Source organism: Cebus imitator, unplaced genomic scaffold, assembly GCF_001604975.1.
Source record: "Cebus imitator isolate Cc_AM_T3 unplaced genomic scaffold, Cebus_imitator-1.0 Scaffold671, whole genome shotgun sequence".
NCBI lineage: Eukaryota > Metazoa > Chordata > Mammalia > Primates > Cebidae > Cebus > Cebus imitator.
In genome coordinates, this window is record NW_016107986.1 from 640,917 (window position 1) to 653,018 (window position 12,102).

At 43.7% G+C, this 12,102-nt stretch overlaps 1 protein-coding gene across 8 annotated transcripts in view; it reads left to right on the forward strand.

The window, feature by feature from the left end:
* Window positions 1–12,102, forward strand: part of KIAA2012 (KIAA2012 ortholog) — a 129,247-nt gene that overhangs the window by 55,644 nt on the left and 61,501 nt on the right. The window lies entirely within an intron of this gene.

The window sequence follows — 12,102 nt, forward strand, 5'->3', positions numbered from 1 at the left end:
AAAAAAAAAAAAAAAAAAAGCATTGTTTTAACTGATTTTCATTTTGACTGACAAGGACAGCTAGGAAAATAATTCTCACCCCAGGTGACTAACAGATCACACACCAAAAAAAATTCATTAGGGGCTGTGAAAAAGCCTGTCTGTCTTTTTGGCTAGGATCCCTCCTGGCTCCCGTGGTCCAACACTCTGTGCTACAGCTGCAGAGGGGGCTCCTTGTGCTTGTCTGTCATCCCCCATGGCTGCACACACTGAGACAGCTGCTGTTCAAATCTGGGCATCTTGCAGCATGTATCAAACGTTAACTGTTTCATGATCTTATTTTATCAAAAGTTCTCCTTGCAGAATTTTATCATCATGGACCCTACAGAATTTTACCTTTACACATCTTGGGTAAAAACATTATTTTCCTCAATGCTTTTTAAATCCCAGATCAACCTTCTCTCCAGATTATCATCTCTGGATTTTCAAAAACATCCAATTCAAGATGAGGTGCAGTGGCTCATGCCTGTAATCCCAGCACTTTAGGAGGCTGAGGTGGGCAGATCACTTGAGGTCAGGAGTCCAGACCAGCTTGGATAACATGACAAAATCCCATCTCTATTAAAAATACAAAAAATTAGCCAGGCTTGATGGCATACGTCCATAATCCCAGCTAGTCAGGTGGCTGAGGCAGGAGAATCACTTGAACCCAGTAGGCAGAGGTTGCAGTGAGCCAAGATCGTGCCACTGCACACAGCCTGGGCAACAGAAAGAAACTCCATCTCAAAAATTAAAAAAAAAAAAATCCAATTCATTACAAAGCTTAAACATCGAGACAACCACTTCATGTTTTCCCTTGTCTTAGGATAAGGGAATAAATCTTTTCAAGGTTTTTTTCCCCCCTCTCAGGTAAAATATCTTTTGCTTTTCAGCCTATGAATCAGTCAATTCAAATATCAACCATGAAGAGGAAGGGTCTAGTACTGAGCATTTCCTAAAATGTAAGCTTTTCCCCTAAAAAGTTACCTCTACTTCTTTATGTAATTTGACTCATGATCATATTATTTCATATATAGACCTCCAGAAGCCCACAATTTCTCCCCAAATACACCAATAAGCAGCCAAGAGGATTTACTTCTTAGAAAGCTGAGAAATGTGTTGTTCTTGTGAGTTTGGGCAGCTCCGTGGTCTGAGTGTAAATATTAGTGAGGAAGAGACGATGGGTAGAACCAAGTGCTTGTGCTTAGCTGGCCTGGGGAAGGATAATATGCCGGATGTCCTATGGGTTCTGCAGGTTATCCACTGTAGAATTCCCAAAATGAGGCAGACATTGTCCCCTGGAGTTGTGCATCACTCAGCCTGTACACACCCCACGAGCTAGGAGCCGATCTGGGAAAGACTCCGGCTTATATTTTAAATGGAGGACTGGGGCCAGGTCTCAGGCCTCTCCTCAGATTCCTTTTCTATCTCATTTCCCCCATGGAGAGATCTGCAAACACTGGGAGTGTAGGTTGACTTTGTAGCTCATCCTCCACAGACATGGCTGCTGCTGCTTCAGACCAAGGAAAGGATAATTACCTGGAGACTTTCTCTCCTAAAAACAGTCTTTGATTAACAGAGAAATGTGTGTGGCCTTCCTGACTGCTTCTTTTGGGGCTGGGCGGCAATGAATCCCACATGAGGAAGCTGCTGTAGGAACAGGCAGGAGGCAGTGCCACAGATCAAGGGCTGTAGGCAAATTAGGATGGAAGGACTGTTTTGCCAGAGATGGCAAAAGTAAGAGAAAAGGCACAATCATATCCTTGCCAATCTCAAAATCTGTAAGCAGAGAAATACCTGGAAGTCTGGCCCTCTGTATTCCCCCTTGCCATCTTCCTTGGGCAGACCTCCTGACAAAGGTAGAGCTTCGGTGCCGTTTCTGCTCATTCTCATGCATTCGTTAGAATTGGGCCAGAGCAGCTCTTAAATAGGAGCCCTCGGTGAAAATGATGACGATGGTGGTGCTGGCAGCGACAGTTACTGTTATTATATATCCCTGATATTCCAAACATCATGCAGAGTGCTTTGAATTCATTATTCCTTTTTTTTTTTTTTTTTTTGAGACAGTTTTGCTCTGTCACCAGTCTGGAGTGCAGTGGTGCAATCTCAGCTCCCTAAAACCTCTGCCTCCCAGGTTCAGTGATTCTCCTGCCTCAGCCTCCTGTGTTTTTAGTAGAGATGGGGTTTCACCATGTTGACCAGGATGGTCTCCATCTCTTGACCTCATGATTCGCCCACCTCGGCCTCTCAAAGTGCTGGGATTACAGGCGTGAGCCACTGTGCCTGGCCGCATTCATTATTTCATGTCATCCCCACAGCAACAACAGGAGATAACTCCTATTGCTATCATCATTTTTCATCTAGGACAATGTGACTCAGAGAGGCTAAGTGACTTGCCCAAGGTCACACAAAGTGGTGAAGTTAGGATTTGAACCCAAGGAAACTGTATTTTTATGACTAGGCATGGTTCACAGTGGCATCAGTCTAAACGGGGCAATTCCATCTGACAATATGTGAGACTTCAGGAAGTCCTTGCTTAGTAATGACCCATACGAACAAATGGCTTCTATCCTACTCCTGTTTCACCCTCCAGTTCCCCTTACTCACATCACACACCCTTTTGTGGGTAACACTAAAAGGATTTGCAACTTTTAGAGATACTATAGAGAGAAGAAGAGAAGCTGGGGGGGGGGGGGAAGTAACAGTTTGGGAGACTCAAAGTCCTGAAACAAATTTTCAAGCAAGACAGGCTTGTTGTACATGCTAGCTCCACAAACCAAAATATTCTTCCTAATAGCACCTAAAATGTTACCAATTCACTTCATTCTACTATTAAAATCTCACCAAAGACTTACCTTGGATTAAGAAGTATCCTCTTAAGATTCTGAGACTTCTGAGAGAGGAATGGTCTGTCACAATCCAGTAAAAGTGTATTTAATCAGATAGTTACTCTCTTGCAACCTAGCTGAGAACAGCTGCTCTGAGAGACTAAAAATTCTGATGGGGTGGCCATAAAGGTGTGTAATTTGGAAGTATGCAGAGTTTTTTTGTTTTGTTTTGTTTTGTTTTGTTTTGTTTTGTTTTTGGAGAGAAAGTCTCGCCCTGTCACCAGGCTGGAGTGCAGTGGCGCGATCTCGGCTCACTGTAACTTTGGCCTCCCGGGTTCAAGCGATTCTCCTGCTTCAACCTCCGGTGTAGCTGGGATTACAGGCACACGCTGCCACACCTGGCTAATTTTTTGTATTTTAGTAGGAACAGGGTTTCACTGTGTTGCCCAGGCTGGTCTCAAACTCCTGAGCTCAGGCAATCCACCACCCTCTGCCTCTCAAAGTGCTAAGATTACAGGCGTGAGCCACCGCGCCAGCCGGAAGTACCTACGTAGAGCTTTAAGTACGCCGGGCCGGAAGTACGCCGGGTAAAACATCCCTGGCACTTGGAGTGCTCCCGGGGGCACGGATGAACAGGGGAACATTAGGTGCGTGGAGAAGGGGCCTCTGGAAGGAGAAAAGTACAGAAGGGGCAATGACAGCGCACCAAAGGCTAACTCAGCCTATTACAGGGGGCCCCGCAGCAACTCTAGGTCCAGGAAAAGGAGAGAACGCTTTGCTCCTTCTCACCTCTATGCCTATTAACTAAAAGACCTTAGACTAATGCAAATCTCTTTCCTGTTTCCAAGCTTTAGAACGCACTGTTCCCTCTGCCTCCTGGAGCACAGCTCCTCATCTCCTAACCAACATTTTTTAATTGCGATAAAATACACATAACATAAAATTTGCCATCTGAACCAATTTTTAGTGTACAGTCCAGCAGCGTTAAGCACATTCACATTATTGTGCAACCAGTCTCCAGAACTCTTTTCATCTTGCAAAACTGAAACTTTATACCCATTAAACAACTCCCCCTCCTCCCCTCCCTTAGCCCCTGGCAACCACCATTCTACTTTCTGTTATTCCCCAACTTTTACCCTTGTCCGGTCTAACTCCTGCTAATCCTTAATTTCCCAATTTAGTTCCCAAGCTGACCTCCCGGTGAAGGCTTTTCTGCTGCCCCCTGGCCCTCCTTCCCTCCCCGCCCCCTGCCGATGGGGTGACAGTCCCCCTCCACATGCGCGCAACGAACCGTGCTTACCCCGTCACAACCACTGAGTCCCGCTCACTACTACATTGTCCAATTACTAGACTTTTCTCTCCATGAGACCGCAAGCTTTGTTTTCTTTTCTTTTGAGACAGATCTCCCTCTGTTGCCCAGACTGGAGTGCAGTGGCTGGATCTCAGCTCACTGCAGCCTCGACTTCCCAGGCTCATGCGATCCTCCTATCTCAGCCTCCTGAATAGCTGGAACTACAGGTGCTTGCCATCATGGCTGTCTTTTTTTCTTTTGTAGAGATGGGATGTCACCATGTTGCCCAGACTGGCTTCCAACTTCTGGGCTCAAGCCATCTTCCCACCTCGGCATCTCAAAGTGCTGGGATTACAGGTGTGAGGTACCACACTCTGTCACTAGACTGCAAGCTTTTTAAGGGCAGGGACCCACCAGCACCCCTATTACCTGGCAATATGCTGCTAACACACACCTACTGTCAGTGCATCATAAGCATTTAATGATTTAAAAAGTTTAGCTACAATAGGGGTGAAATAGGCTTTTTTTTTTTTTCCAGATTGACTTAGAAACCTAATCACTATGCAGAACAGTCTCTGCAGGAAAATGCATTTCACGTATAAGCATGGGTGCCTCTTATAGGGTGCCTCTTTGACATCTTAGAACCTTATTTGTTCCCTTGATTTGCCCAATGACCTTAACAAAAACATTTTTTCACTTTGTGCTTAATATTCCCCATCTGTTGTTAAGGAAATAGATATAACACTACTTTGGAAATACCTGGGCTGGGTGCGGTGGCTCACACCTGTAATCCTAGCACTTTGGGAGGCTGAAGTGGGCAGATCACTTGAGGTCAGGAGTTCGAGACCTGCTTGACCAACATGGAGAAACCCCATATCTACTAAAAATACAAAATTAGCCAGACATGGTGGCACATGCCTATAATTCCACATACTTGGGAAGGTGAAGCAGGAGAATTGCTTGAACCCAGGAGGTGGAAGTTGTGGTGAATCAAGATTGCACCATTGCACTCCAGCCTAGGCAACAAGAATGAAACTTTGTCTAAAAACAAAGAAGAAAGAAAAGAAAATACCTGATACCCCCCTAGAACTGGGTTCAAAGGCCAATTTAAAACATTATTCATTGAAACACCTATAGAGTTTTCATAATTTTGTTTTTTGAAACAGAGTCTCACTCTATTGCCAAGGCTGGAGTGAGTGGCACAATCTTGGCTCATTGCAACATCCATCTCCCAGGTCCAAGTGGTTCTCATGCCTCAGCCCCTCAAGTAGATGGGATTTTAGGCACCCGCCACCACACTCAGCTAATTTTTACAATTTTAGTAGAGATGGGGTTTCACCATGTTGGCCAGGCTGATCTTGAATGCCTGACGTCAGGTGATCCACCCGCCTCAGCCTCCTAAAGTGCTGGGATTACAGGCGTGAGCCACTGCCCCTGGCCTAGAGTTTTCATAATTTTTTCTTTTTGGTCATTTGGTTTTAATGAATATTTTCATATAAAAGTGAGAGGATTCTAAAAAGATTGTGTAGATGGTAGACTTTGGGTATTTGTGGACATGAAGGTTGATTTCAACTATTTGAAATGACCTCAAAAGTCAGGGACTGGCACAGTGTGGTGGCTCATGACTGTAATCTCAGCACTTTGGGAGGCCAGGGTGGGATTACTTGAGGCTAGAATTCAAGACCACGCTGGCCAACATAGCAAGACCCTATCTCTAAAAAACTAAAAATAAAAAATAAATAAAACATCAGGACCCATACAATTTGTCATTTTACAGAGGCATGAAGTCAAATCATTGATACTGCAAGGCTGGGAGACAGAAGACTATCACTAAGCTAGTGAGTGAGGCTAGCCAGGCTCGCAGCACTCAAGCATCATATATTGTGGTCTATAATTCATTATAACATCTGCAATAGCTCCTGTGCAGTTACTTTTCAAACAGAAGAACACTGATCTCTTTATATACATATATACACACACATGTATTTTTAATGGCCCTAAAAAAAAGCTGACTGCTGGGACTTGTGATGGAAGTAAGAGAAAGTGAAGTGGCCTAACAATGTGATGGTTCTCTGCCAAAAAAATCATTTAATAAATCACTCTAATCCTTTATTTATAGTCTCATTAAGAGTCTGAAGAACACTCTTTTTTCAATTCTTCTTTAGTTTTATTACAAATAGATACACACTAGGGGAATTCACAAATCTAAGGTGTCTTAAAATTGTCAGGATGTGTCCTTCCCAAGTAGCCAGGATCTGCTGTTCATTTAATGCATGATATGCACAAGAGATCAGGACCTTGCCCAAGCAGTGAAGTAATACTTAGCACAATGCATTTTAAAGCAGGTACAGATCTTGGGATTTTGTGTGTGAATTACATTCCTCCACCTATATTAAAGTTTGGAATATTAAATTTTCTTCTGTCACAGTGATCAAAAAATTATAACTTTCATTAACTAGTAATTCATAAATACTATTTTCTATTTCATCACCCTTCAGACATGTGTGTTGTCTTCTCATCAAAACTATAAAGAAGTATGAGGCTGGGTGCGATGGCTCACACCTATAATCCCAGCACTTTGGGAGGCAGAGGAGGGTGGATCACTTGAGGTCAGGAGTTCAAGACCAGGTTGGCCAACATGGAGAAACCCCATCTCTACCAAAAATACAAAAATTAGCCAGGCATGGTGGCACGTGCCTGTAGTCCCAGCTACTCAGGGCTAATGCAAGAGAATTGCTTGAACCCAGGAGGTGGAGTTTGCAGTGAGCCAAGATCATGCCACTGCACTCCAGCCTGTGTGACAGAGCAAGACTCTGTCTCAAAAAAATAAAATAAGATAAAAAATAAATAAAGAAAGAAGTATAAGGCTTTTCTAAAGGATTTTTTTTCCCACTTAGTTTCTTTCTCTTGCTCCTTTCATACATCTCTCTGTGGCCTAAGGATTTTTCTATAGTCTTGGTTTCCCCATAATCCCTCCTTTGAAAATTAATGTAGACACCAGAGTCAGACTGTGTTCAACAGAAAGAATCTGTGAGTATGTTGTTTTTGGTTTGTTTTGTTTGTTTGCTTGTTAGTTTTTTAAGATGGAGTCTGGCTCTTGTTGCCCAGGCTGAAGTGCAATGGTACAATCTCAACTCACTGCAACCTCTGCCTCCCAGGTTCAAGCCGTTCTCCTGCCTCAGCCTCCTGAGTAGCTGGGATTGCAGGTTCGTGCCACTACACCCAGGTAATTTTTTGTATTTTTAGTAGAGACAGGGCTTCACCATGTTGCCCAGGCTAGTCTCAAACTCCTGAGCTCAGGTGATCTGCCCACCTCAGCCTCCGAAAGTGCTGGGATTATAGGGGTGAGTCACCATGCCTGGCCGTGAGTATGTTTTACAAAGCAGAAAGATATTGCTCATTCATTAATTCAACAAACACCAATTGTCCGTCTAGTGACAAATACTATGCTAGGCACAAAAATACAGTTGAGAGACCGCATCCATACAGGGGGGAATGTGTTGAGAGGTATGAACAAGTACAGATTGACTCGGCCTGGGGGTTGAGAAGGCTTTTGGACACTTAAGCAGAGTTTCAAAGGATATATGTAGGAACTAGCAGAGTGGTGAAGACAGGATACTCTAGGAGAAAGGACCATACAAAGATGAGAGAGCATGGCAGCATGGAGAAACCTAGGCAACTTGTAGCGACTGCACCCCATGGTACATGCAGGGGAGGGAGTGATGATAAATGCACCTCACGATGGAGGCAGGAGCCAGATCATGAAGGGCCACAGAAAGCAGCTAAGGAATTTATGCCAATGGTTGTGGGACTCTGCTTATATAAGAATTGACATCACCAGATTTTTATTTTATAGGAATAACTCCCAGCTATGTAGAGAATGGAACAGAGGAGATAAGACTAGAGGCTGGGGCCCAGATATCTATATTTGTTTGAGAGCAAGTGACCAAAAATAATATTTTGTGTCCAGGCACAGTGGCTCACACCTGTAATCTCAGCACTTTAGGAGGCCAAGGCCAGATCACCTGAGGTCAGGAGTTTAAGAGCAGCCTGGCCAACATGGTGAAACCCCGTCTCTACTGAAAATACAAAAATTAGCCAGGTATGGTGGCACACACCTGTAATCCCAGTTACTCGGGAGGCTGAGGAAGGGAGCATCTCTTGAACCAGGAGGCAGAGGTTGCAGTGAGCCAAGATTGCACCACTACACCCCAGCCTGGGCAGCAGAGCAAGACTCCTCTCAAAAAATATACGTAAATATGTTTTCTGGGAAACAGAGACCACCATGTGAATGACATTTGCTTGCTGTTTTGTATGCAGTTCCACCTTTAGCCTTTTTTTAAATTCCTTTCCTACACATAGATATCTTTATTAATCCCATGATGTCTCCTGATTGGAGGGTTTCTTGTGTGGTTGACATTTTGTTGTCACGCAACTTGAATTTAAATTCAGTCCTCTAGCTAGGCTTTCATTCTGGGCTTGGTAAACTGCCATGTGCCTTTAGACCTTTCCATAAAAAATAATTTATGAACTTTTGAGCAAGATTGGTGTTCCCAAAGCTAAAGCCAGACCCTTGAGACTTAGCTAGCCTTAATCTAAAAAGATATAAGTAAAAGGACGGTTATCCCAAATTGGAAGAAAAATATTGCCCTTGCCTTTACTGTGTACTTCCATATTTAAATTCAGACTGACTCATATTTTCTAGATCTGTCTACTTGACTCCCTAGCTAGAGCTCCCAGGGGGATGTCTTTTGCCTGGAGACTTATTCAGGTCTCCAGCAACTATTCCATACGCCCATCTCACCCTCCTCCTCATTCGGGAAGATTTAATGTGAAAATGTAGCATAAACAGGGTCTTAAATCTTGTCCTAAGAATTTGATAATGACAATACCAAAAGGCCATCTTGGGTCTTGGTGTCCTGCATTAAACAAACAGACTCAAAATTTATAATAACACTACAAACACTCTATAGGTCATAGGCGTCTTGAGTCACATCATATAAAATAAAGCATTTTTAGATATTCTTAAGGAAAGGTCAGCAGGACCAAAATTATCCTTCCTTTTATGGTTAAGTTTATACTGAGGAGAATTTTTTTTTTAATAATCTGGAATTTGCATTTGCATTTTCCATTTGTGACCAAAAAAACACAAAACCATGAAGGGACTGAGGCTGACTTTCAGGCCTTCTCCCATTGGTTCCTGTTGGGCCCAGCAAGTCCCTGTGCAAAGCTATGAGAAGGCAAAGGTGATTTCTGAGACCTGTTTGGCAATGGATATATCCCCTCCATGGTGACGAAACATTGCAAGTTATGGGGTGTATTTCATGACAGCAGGTTAGCCACAAAGGGTGCTCATGCCTCAGAAATGGTATACATAGACAAAGACCCTAAACAGATTTACAGAAGCTCCTGCCAGCACCTCCAACAGCTACTGCCCTTGTAACCCCACTGGATATTTGGCCACTTTGGACCCTACGAGTGTGATAATCTTTCTCAAACGCTGACATACATCTAGGAAGGAGCCAGGTGGTCCACCTGGCCTAGTAAGGTGACTCTTTGAAGTTGATCTCTACTTTGACACCAGATAGGGTCCAAAAGAAGATCCATACCAAGGCAACCTGAAACAATGGGAATAAATATGACTATGTTTCTTTCTTTTTATTATTATTTTTTTTCAGACAGAGTTTCACTCTTGTTGCCCAGGCTTGAGTGCAATAGCACCATCTCAGCTCACTGCAACCTCTGCCTCCCGGGTTCAAGCAGTTCTCCTGCCTCAGCCTCCCAAGTAGCTGGGATTACAGGTGGCTGCCACCATGCCTGGCTAATTGTATTTTTAGTAGAGATGGGGTTTTTCCATGTTGACCAAGCTAGTCTCAATCTCCTGACCTCAAGTGATCCACCCACTTTGGCCTCCCAAAGTGCTAGGATTACAGAGGTGAGACACCGCGCCTGGGGCCAACTATGTTTCATTTTTATTGAAAACAACAAACAACAACTTGGGAATTAAACATAGTCAACACAGATTTAAATAGAAGGAAATGTTAAGGAGCCATATTCCAAGCTAGAATCAGATGCCCTTTCCTACTTTTCAAGTTTTGAGTGTTTGGTGAAGGATGCCATGATTTGAAAAAGGCAAAACAGGCTCGGGATGAGACCCCCATCTAGAAAGGGTCATCTCTAAAACTGCCTGATTATCTGGTGGGAATGCTATCTCCTCACTAAAAGCCTGTGGTTAGATTAATGCTAGCATCTGAAAATCTGCTAAGGCCTGATGGTGGGCAGCCAAGGAAGGAATGTGTTTTCTGTTTAGCTCTTTAGTGTCAGAAATGTTCATCACAGAAAGACTGTGAACTCCCAGTTTCGGGCATGCCTGGAAGTTGTGTAGTCTATAGTCTGTATAAACTGTAAAAAACGGAATGTGCACACCAGATTCTGAACAAGAAAAAAGAACCAAGCCTTTGTTTTCGGCCAGTTGCCTGGTTGGTCGAAGGGTTAATCAGTTTCTTTGACTTGATAACAGGGATAGATCTGAAAGAAGGTTTTACCACCCCCACTGCTCTATCTCCCTGGAATGCAGCTTGAGTTGTGTCTCCTCCTTGATAGCTTGGACCTCAGCAAATTACCAAGGTCTTGACCCAAGAGATGGAAAAGTCCTAAGTGATTTTTCAGTCTCCTATCTAAAAATGTGTTTACATTTCTTGAACTCTGGCTGACTGATTCATTCTCCTGGTGTTGCAAGAACTTTCCTTATGCATTAGAATTTATAAGTTTCATTTCTAAGAGGCCCATGGTTCCTTCCAAGCCACAGTGAAGTGAACCTCATCACAACACAATTCTGCTGGGCTGGATTTGTCCTGCGGGTGGATCATGGCCAAGCAGCTGTGATGTGGCAAGCTCAGTGAGACTAATGGGAGGCGGTGTGACGTGGAGCAGAAAGTGCAAGACACTAAGTCAGGACATCTGGGTTCTGCGCCCTGGTCTTGTGTTATTTCAAGGTGTGGCCATCAGCCAATTGAATGAAAACACTTTCAGGGCCTCAGTTTCCCCCAAGCTGATTTAAATTTTAAAAAAAAAATTTTTTTTTTTTTTTGAGACACAGTCTCACTCTATCACCTAAGGCTGGAGAGCAGTGGTGCAATCTTGGCTCAATACAACCTCTACCTCCCTGGTTCAAGTGATTCTTGTGCCTCAGCCTCCTGAGTAACTGGGATTAAAGGCATGCACCACCATACCATCCTAAGAAATGTTCTAAATCTGTGCAAAAGTCATTTTCAAAGACAGAAGAAGATAGCTGAGAAACAACAGAAATGGGAAGGTCAAGCCCACAAATAATGAGTAGAGTCTTAAGGTCAAAAAGACAAAGAGACAGAGTCGTATACAGCCATTGGCTCCTAAAAGAGCTACTTACGAGCACCTAGTATGGAAAGAACTTTTTGCTGGACACCGGTCCCACAGAAGAGTGGCAGAAATGTTTATCACAGAACTGTGAACTCCCAGTTTCAAGCGTGCCTGGAGTTGTGCAGAAGAGACTAAAATCCTTGTCAATAGAGCCATGTGCTTAACTAAATCTGTTCCTCAGGTAAACATACCTTTAGAATATTAAACTTACTTTATTTTTTGAGATGGAGTCCCGCTCTGTCACCCACGCTGAAGTGCAGTGGCACGACCTCGGCTCACTGCAACCTCTCCCAGGTTCAAGCATTCTCCTGCCTCGGCCTCCTGTGTAGCTGTGACTACAGGCATGCACCACACACATCCCACTAATTTTGGTATTATTAGTAGAGATGGGATTTCACCATGTTGGCCAGGCTAGTCTCAAACTCCTGGCCTCAAGTGATCTGCCTACATCTGCCTTCCAACGTGCTGGGATTACCGGCATGAGCCACCACGCCTGACCAAATTTACTTTCTTAAAGGAAAAAAAGAAAAGCAAAATAAAACCTATCCTTTTGCACTATGGAGTTTT